The sequence below is a fragment of the Solanum pennellii genome, chromosome 5, assembly GCF_001406875.1.
Source record: "Solanum pennellii chromosome 5, SPENNV200".
Lineage (NCBI taxonomy): Eukaryota > Viridiplantae > Streptophyta > Magnoliopsida > Solanales > Solanaceae > Solanum > Solanum pennellii.
This window is the reverse complement of record NC_028641.1, coordinates 26,005,509-26,014,391: the sequence shown is the minus strand read 5'-3', so window position 1 is coordinate 26,014,391 and position 8,883 is coordinate 26,005,509. Positions and strand designations below refer to the sequence as shown.

Sequence of the window (8,883 nt, the reverse complement as noted above, 5' to 3'; positions counted from 1 at the left end):
ATATATATATTACTAGTCAAACATCTCAAATTTCCAGATAAATATATACATGTATTTCAAAATAAATCACTTTTTGCCTTTATATCGTTTGCCAAACAGACTATTAACATAAATTTTCTTTCTCGATTGGAAAGACTCTTGTATCCCATATAATTTAGCATAAATGTGTCACTACCCGATTTTTCAGATCATCATGACACCTATCTACGACACCACATCAATAGGTAAGCCTAACCCTTAGCTTGGAAACGATAAGCAACAAACTATCAAGCGGAAGCCAAAAACAAGAAGCATAGAGATCATAAAACAACGAAGAAAAGATAATCAACAGAAAAACAATACAGGAACCACCCCAAGGAAGTTGAGAAATTAATGCGAAATAAGAGTACAAGGTTTTCACAAATATAAGGTTAGTACATGCTATCTCCGAATACAATATAAAGACTAAGTCTAGCTAAAATAGACTGAAACTGGTAGTTACGGGTGCCAGGAGAGTACCCTAGTCTTTGAAACTCCAAGGTGCTTTGCATGACCTCAAATCAATGGTGATAACTCAAACTGCGATCTACAAGTGGCAGAAGTGTAGTTTAAGTATCACAAATGGTACTCAATATGCATTGATTGAGCGATCTCAAAAGACAACACAATCATAAACAACAAGTAATAAGAAGAGCAAAGCACAAGTAACTAAACAAGAGATACTAAAGAAGACATGCAATAAAGAATAGAAACATGATACAAGGGGTAAGAAACTGAGTCAAGAACGTACCTTCACCGCAAGTCAACAACCTACTCACAAGCAAAAAAGGTACCAAGTCAACTACCTAGGACCATGAGGACCCACAACCACAATTATAATGCAAATCATATCGGCTAACAAGAATAGAGAACATAATATAGTCAAACAATAACCTAATCGGGCTCCCACAAGCCTGGAAGCTACAAACAACAAACATAATTCCACCGACCCCATAAATTGGAGGGTGCGATTAAGTAACAAGTATAATGGTGATAGCCAATGCATATAAATGCAGGGTGTGTAGCAAAATCAATAGTGACCATTTGAAACCTCTAACCCTAGGCACCCATTAAAGGGCTCTCCCAGCCAGAAAATAGACTTCCAAAGGCACCAACCAATTTAGTAAGCATAAACCCGAGGGTCACCCAGCCATGCTGTAAACTTCCAGGGGAACAAGCCCAGTTAGAAAGAGTAACCCTGAGGCATCCATCAGACCAAAAACATATAAGAAAGGGTGTCGATGCACCAAATAAGAAAGTAAACTGAGCATATCCTAGATGCATCGAATATCTCAAGTAGGATAGAAACACATTACTAACACCCCGTAATCTCAAAAACCAATGAAACAAGTGATCCAAGTAGTACGACTTCTATTAAAACTAGTTTAGAATAAAGTTGAGTAAAAAAATATCTCGCCACAAACGATAACTCTTCCTATGCATGAGTTGTGATCATGTCACAAAATCTGTGAGAATGTGAAAATAATACTATGCATGCCACCATCAACATTCAAATAAGTCACTCAAGTCAAAAACCATACAACCAGCCAAACCACGTTATCAAAGCGAAGAGTATTAACTTGTAATCTAATTGATCCTCGCAAACAGCCTCGTGCCCAACAACATAATCAGTCTCGATAAGAGTGTAGCAGGTCTACCGCTAAACAACAAGTGAATGAACCAAAGAATAGTTTTCAAATCAATAAAGGGAAAGCGAACTTAAAGAAACGATGTTGTACCCCAATCATACCGCTTTAGTCTATGACCGAGCATAACTAGGAACGACCCATGGCTATGACGAGACACCAAGTTCACAAGTACCAACAAATGAAATCTACCAAATACAACTTCAATAGGGAGCAAATGATAAATACGACGACGGTAAAACACCTAAAACATCTAAAGTTCAACCTAGTGTAAGGTCATAAAGTACCAATCTTACAAGGATAAGAAAGATCATATACACCACGAGCAAAGCTACAAGCCTAAATTAAGGATCTCAACCCCCCCAATAAGCCCAGGGCTCCTACGGAGTCAAGAAAAGATTGAATGAACATAATGAAAGCTAAATACACAACAAATGCAATCTGAAATCACATGTGTGGAAGCAAGGAATGACTACCAAACAACATGGTACTCAAAAACAACTTCCTTAAACTATAACCTACATATAAATCAATACAACCTAACATTTCATAATAAATAGTTCACAAGTTCTCACAATCGTTGTCCAATAGACACAATTCAACAATAATAAAGTATGACAATCACAAATGTCAAATAGATCAATCACAAGTATCAAATTCATTAAAGCATAATAATCAAGCACATTGAGCACAAATCCACATATTTATCACACATAATATCAATCAGAACTCATGGAAACCTCCCATAGTTTATGAACTCGTTGTTAATGACCTCAATATCAATAACACTCCTGGGTTATTACCTCGACATTAATAGCACTAATTGGTAATGACCTCAACATCTATATCACTCTCTATAAATTACCTCCGCATCAATCGTGCTTACTAGAGGCATCAATAGCACTAGTTGAAAATGACCTCAACATCAATAACACTTTCCAGAAATGACCTCAGCATCAATGACAATAGTATGCTCATCATGATTCTTTTAGAAATTAACGCAAGTAAGAAATTTCACACCACAAGAGAAGAGACGATAACTTAAGCAAATCAAGTCCACAATAATGTCATCAAAGTATTTCATTAATCATCACATTGGGGTCACAACAATGAAAATTCACAAAGTACTATGGTTAACACATTGTCTTTTCATTAATCCCTTTATTCATTAATATCAATCAAGTTGAATAATTGAATCCATCACCTCATTCTCATTACTCTCCAACACATGCAAACGAAGGGAAATACACTATTCTACTAATTTTACAAGGTTCAAGAGATCGCTTGCCTCAATTTCAATCAAAAGCCAATCAAATACTTGATCTTTCCCTTTCCAAACAATGTCCAAAGCCACACAATCTAATTCAATCAAGTAATCACAATAAAATTACAAAAATAACAGTACCTTATACAAACATTTGCAAAAAGGGTCAAATCAACTCAAGTAACCCAAATAAAATATGAGGTTTGAATCAAAATCATTTTGAAAAATCGTTTGTGACAATAATTTTGAAAAGAGATTTGAATCAATCGATGATAACCATTTACTAAATTCTTGCGTTCTTGAGGAAAATCACAAACTAATCATTTTAAAATATTCCTTTGAACACTTAAATTCATAAATAATAATGGCTAAATGAAGTTTTAAGATTAGGAATCTTTACCCAAATATTTTTTTCTCAACAATCTTGTTCAAATTATTACACAAAGCTCTCAAAACTCAAAAAATGATGAAATGGAGTTGAAACCCCAATTTTTTAAAGATATTCTGTCTAGAGGTTCTCCGCGAACATGGATCCTGTCCGCGGACGCGACCCCTCAATTTATTAGATCCCCACAAACAGTCCTGTCGTTTCATGAATGTGGAGGTCATTGTCTTGACCACCCACAAGGTCACCCCTCCGCCATCGCCCAGGATTGGCTTCGGCAACACAAAAAAGAAAACCAACCAACTCAAAATCATCAAAAGGACCCTTAAAATTTGTTCAGAACCCTGTACACACAAACTGTGTATGTAAATTAATTCTAGAGAATGTTTGTGGCTCAATGGAACCATCAAAATACAAATATAAGGTTTCCTTTATTCGAGTCTTGTGTAAATCACAAAAAAAATAATCATAATGCCTGGAAGGGCCAAACCAAGCTCAGGACCTCTACAAATTGAACTAAGACCTCACCTAGTACTAAAATCATGCACTAAGTCCGATGGAACTCTAAAAAATTCAATATGAGCATCAAAACTCTAAAATATTGACCAAAGTTAATCCAAAGACTAAAATTGCACCAATTGTCTAACTTAGGACATTAAGTCCTCAAAAATATTTGAATCTGAAACCAACAACTCTCTTAGACAAAGCACAACTTTCAACATTAAGAATCAAAACAAGGAAGATAAGCAACACTTTGGGCTAGGCTAAGTTTGTTATGTGACAACTTTTCATCATTTTTTGGTCACAATTGTGGCCTGTTTTATACAGACTCATTATGCAATAAAATTGCCATGACCATTATTAAATTAAAAAAAATAACTCTCTTAGATCAATTTCCACATGCCCAGATTGATGAAATCAATGAAATTTTATTCTGATAGTAGAAACTCCAAAATACACCAAAAACCATTTTAAACAACTTTAGCCTTTAAAAAAATTGAAAAAACTTATAAAATTCTCACTTTTACTCTATGTCTGAAACCAACTTTCAACACTCAAACAAAAGACTCAAGGTCGATATCAGAAGGGGTAAAATGGTAATTTCTTGAGAATTGTTAAATTGACCAACCGGGTAAGAGGGTTATTGAACTTAGAGCAGTGATGATGGAAATAGTTTCTTTACAATAATATCTTCTCATGAAGTGGTGATCAACTGAGTATTGCGAATCTTTCGTAAAAATTACCTTTCTAAATTGTTGTAAATAAGAACTCATCAATACTCTCAATTGTTGGATAAATGTAGTTAATATTAAGAAAAAAACAATGTTTGTAGGCTGGAGGTACCAACCCCAATTTAATAGGTTGAGCTCGAGAGAGGATAGCTCACCAGAGGCTGTAATTTCATTGTGAACAAAATTAATTCAACTACTAAGTGCAAGCAAGGACTTAGGGTGATATTTTCTTAATTGGGTAGGGAGGCTTTAGAAGACCTCAAAATTCGTTAACATTTCACAACAAACACACCTAAATGAGTTGATAGTAAACTATTTGTGTGAGTTTCGAAATCTATGAATGGCAACCCTATTTCATCTCTATTGTTTATAATAAAAATCCAAGTACCTAGAATAGTTAGTAATTTCTCATTATAAACCCCCCGAATCCAGAAGAGTAGTTACTAATTAATATTTTATTGACAAATTATAATGATATCTAAAAAAGTTCTCTATAGTATTCGACTTCAATCTAATTGGGTTGTTGTACGACCCAATCCACCGGGCCGTGCTAGCAACCACTCTAACACTTAACTAGGAGAACCCTCATAACCCAACAACTAGAAAAACATGCAGAATTTAAAGAAATTGAAGGCAAGTCAATGAAATTTAAGAAAATAAACATACTGAAGGTAAATCTTCATTACGACCTCTTATTCATGCACTAGTCAATTTGTAACTCAACAACCCCAAGGATCTAGCCTAACAGGTAACAAGAGCTGCTAAGAATTACAACAAGATAACAATTTAATAAAAGGACACAGCTCCCACCATGCGGAAGGAAGAGTGGAAGATGCTCGAGGATTTCTTTGTCTTCACCTAATGAAACATCACAAATCCTGAATCCAGACTACGTCAAAAGACATATCAAGAGTAGTATTAATACAACAATACATACTGGTAGGTATCATCGGTCAACCCGGTGCCCACCTCATAAGATATGAACAGAATAATAAAGTTCAGGTCTAGACCCCTCGCTTCTCCACCCTTAGCCTTTACTTAGAACACCTTCCAATTACCACGTACTTTCTTATGGGGTTACAACCTAAATGCGCAAACTACCTTGCATACTACAAGTAATACTACCACCCTTAAGATTCCAATAGATCGTAACTTAAATATACTGACCACATTGTATACTACGAGTAACACTACCACACTTAATATTTAACTAGATCACAACTTAAACATACTAACCACATTGTATACTATGAATAACATTACCACATTGTATACTACGAGTAACAAATCTAAATCTCATAGAAATTGTCTAAATAAACAGAACATAATCTACTCTTCATCAGAACCGTCTCTTCTTCGCTATCATCAGATTCATCCATATGTTTCTCCATGAACTTATTCACATTAGCATAGTCAACTTTGAAATCTCTCCTCGCATTGGTTCCATTTCTTATAAAGTTTGAGAAGTACAAGCACCAGAAAACAACGGTGATGGATGACATGAGGAAGGTTGTGCTCCAAGCCAGTAAACTCCGCCTTTCTTCATCTCTTGCGACATTTGTCCATATTAAAGTAATATCATCAAATTTTAGTTGGGTTGTGGAACTAGTAGGTTTTTGACGACATCCATTCAACCCTCTTTGAAATCCAACATTGAAATAAACGTTAAATAATCAATAACACCATTCTTTAAGACACAATATACAAGTTAAGACAAGAAGACAACCACAGAGGAGAAAAAGAACAAAGAAACCCATGTTTCCCTGCAATGAAGCAAAAACATACAAAGCTTTTGTCCAAATTTACTATGAGTCCTGAAAGGAAGAAAAAAGTGGAGAATCCACTGATTCATTATATTTAATTTTAACATATATGTTCTTAGATTCTCTTGACTTAAGATGAGGGAGACCATTATTCTGAGACTTCACAGTTGGCTTTAAGGCCACATACTCCCTTGGTTATAATGACAAGCTCTCAAGCTCAAACTATTTTTAATACACAAGAGGATACAAGAACAGAAGTTACAGATCAGAAAAGAGATATTCAAGTGGATAAACAAGAAAACACTTCCAACTCATCTGAGAAAGTGTCGACAACAATTAAGCCACTTGATGAGTTTTTACTGCATCTGTGGTTCATCTTAGTCGAGAAGAAATTGATTAAGGCTTGAATTTACAATTGATATTGCAAATTTGAGTTGCTTTCCATTCCTACACTTCTGTGAAATGTTTAAATGTGTGTTGAAACATACACAACTTATAGCATAATCTGGTGCAAGCATACGAGGTTGTGAACTAATTCTCACAAATGTATTACAACTTGAGCTACATTTGACGTTTCTTGACTTTCACATAGCAATCCAGCAAGCAAAAAATCAATGTAAATCATCAATACTAAGAAATCTCATTATAAACATTGATAGATGATAAGATAAGTTGTTGTCCACCAGAAAAGATAAAGGCAACCTTAATATGCTTATCGACTTGCACTTTCACTTAAATAAAATCTAACCAAGCAGAACAAACAATTGCAGCAATCCAAATCAATCATAAATCATCGACCTTCAGCAATCTCAGTGTATACATTGATATCATATATCACTACACCAGAAATAAGAAAGAAATTGCATCCGTACCTGCCAAACCGTGAGCAAAACGACACTTGCTATCCATATATTTACTTTTAGAGAAAGTGCAATATGGCTTATGTTACTAACTATTTTGCTAATAAAACACTCTCTTTCATAAGGCTCTCAAGGAGGCAGTTGAGTTCTTCTCTAACAAGATTGTATCTGGTTGTTCAAGTGTAGAGCTCCTTGCTTCCAATTGTGATAATATTTATAAAACAGGTGGCACTGAAAAACTCAGTGATGATGCTAATGAGGAGACCTCAGATAAGGGAGTCAAGATTCTCGTATACATTAATGACAAAGACCTTTTTGCGGAGTTCTGGGGGAAGAAGCTTTCTCATCGGTTGCTCTTTGATAAAAGTGCCTATGATGACCACGAAAGGCTTATCATAGCAAAGCTAATATAACTATATGGTGGACAGTTTACATCAAAGATGGTGGGAATGGTGACAGACATGACTTTGGCTACGGAAAATCAGAACAATTTTCAAGAATATCTCAGCAACAACCTGAATCCTGGAATTGATTTGACTGTCACAGCTCTTACAAGTAGGTTCTGGCAAAGTCATAAATCTTATTATTTGAGTCTCCTTGTGGAAATGGTTAAGTGTGTACAAGTCTTCAAGGAATTCTATGAGACAAAAGCAAAACACAGGAAATTCACATGGACTTATTCATTGGGTACATGTAACGTCAATGGGAAGTTTGATTCAAAAACCATTGAACTGATTCTGGGAACTTATTCAGGAAAGACTCTCAAAAGATCAAAAATGAAGAATAATTTTGGAAAGATTTTTCCATTTTTAATACCACTCCAGATAGAATGCGACATGAGTTGTTATGAACCATGACTCCAGTCCCCATTGATCACTAGCCATTTGTAAGAAAAGAGAACATATAAGGCATATGGATCACTCCTCACACACTTAAGGCTCCAAAACTGCAAAACATGATCCATGCTCCTCACCAAGTCTCAAGTTTTGAGACATGATTAAAAAGGAGATGTAAGACGACATCATTCAGGATCTGAAGGCACCTTATGGTTGTGGTATTGAAAGAATGCTGAATGAATCGTTTTGATTGCTGAGAAACGCAATAGGCTCAAAAAAGTGTTAAGCTACTCAAGGAGTCCAAAGAGGTGGTCGCCAATATCATGGACATGATTTCACTTCATGATGATCATGTGAGGGCCTAGGAAGGGCACTCTGTTTCCATAAAAGCTAATGTTCCTAATATCCAACTACCTTAAAGTAGATTAGTAATAATGTTTTGGTTTTACAAAATGTCTGTAGCCTCCTAACACTAAGTAGTTTAGTTGTGGAATGACTAGAGCAGTAATTGAAGTGTTTCTGCTCCTGCTTGTACGTAGTTTTTGTCTTTCTAGCTATAAGCTAAATGAAAATCAAGTTAATTTGTTTTATTGACCCAAGTGAACGAACTTAATATGGTGCTGCTTTTCATAGTTTTCTGATGAGTTCTTACTAAATTCACATCCGTCCGCAATGTTTTAGATATGAAATTATAGTATTTTGATATAGAATATCGAGTCTAATTTGAGGATTGTGGCTTCAAAAGATTTGAAAGGATAAAGCAAAGGAACTTCACACGATAACTATACATTAAGATTAGTGTAACATGACTTGGCCTTAAGTACATACATCAGAAATCCCTCAATATAGTGACATGATGCTTGGACTCTACAAAAATGC

General features: G+C 35.3%; 1 pseudogene; it reads left to right on the top strand.

Moving 5' to 3' along the window:
• Positions 1 to 6,508: 6,508 nt before the first annotated feature.
• LOC107019392 lies at positions 6,509 to 8,025 on the top strand (annotated as a pseudogene).
• Positions 8,026 to 8,883: the final 858 nt, after the last annotated feature.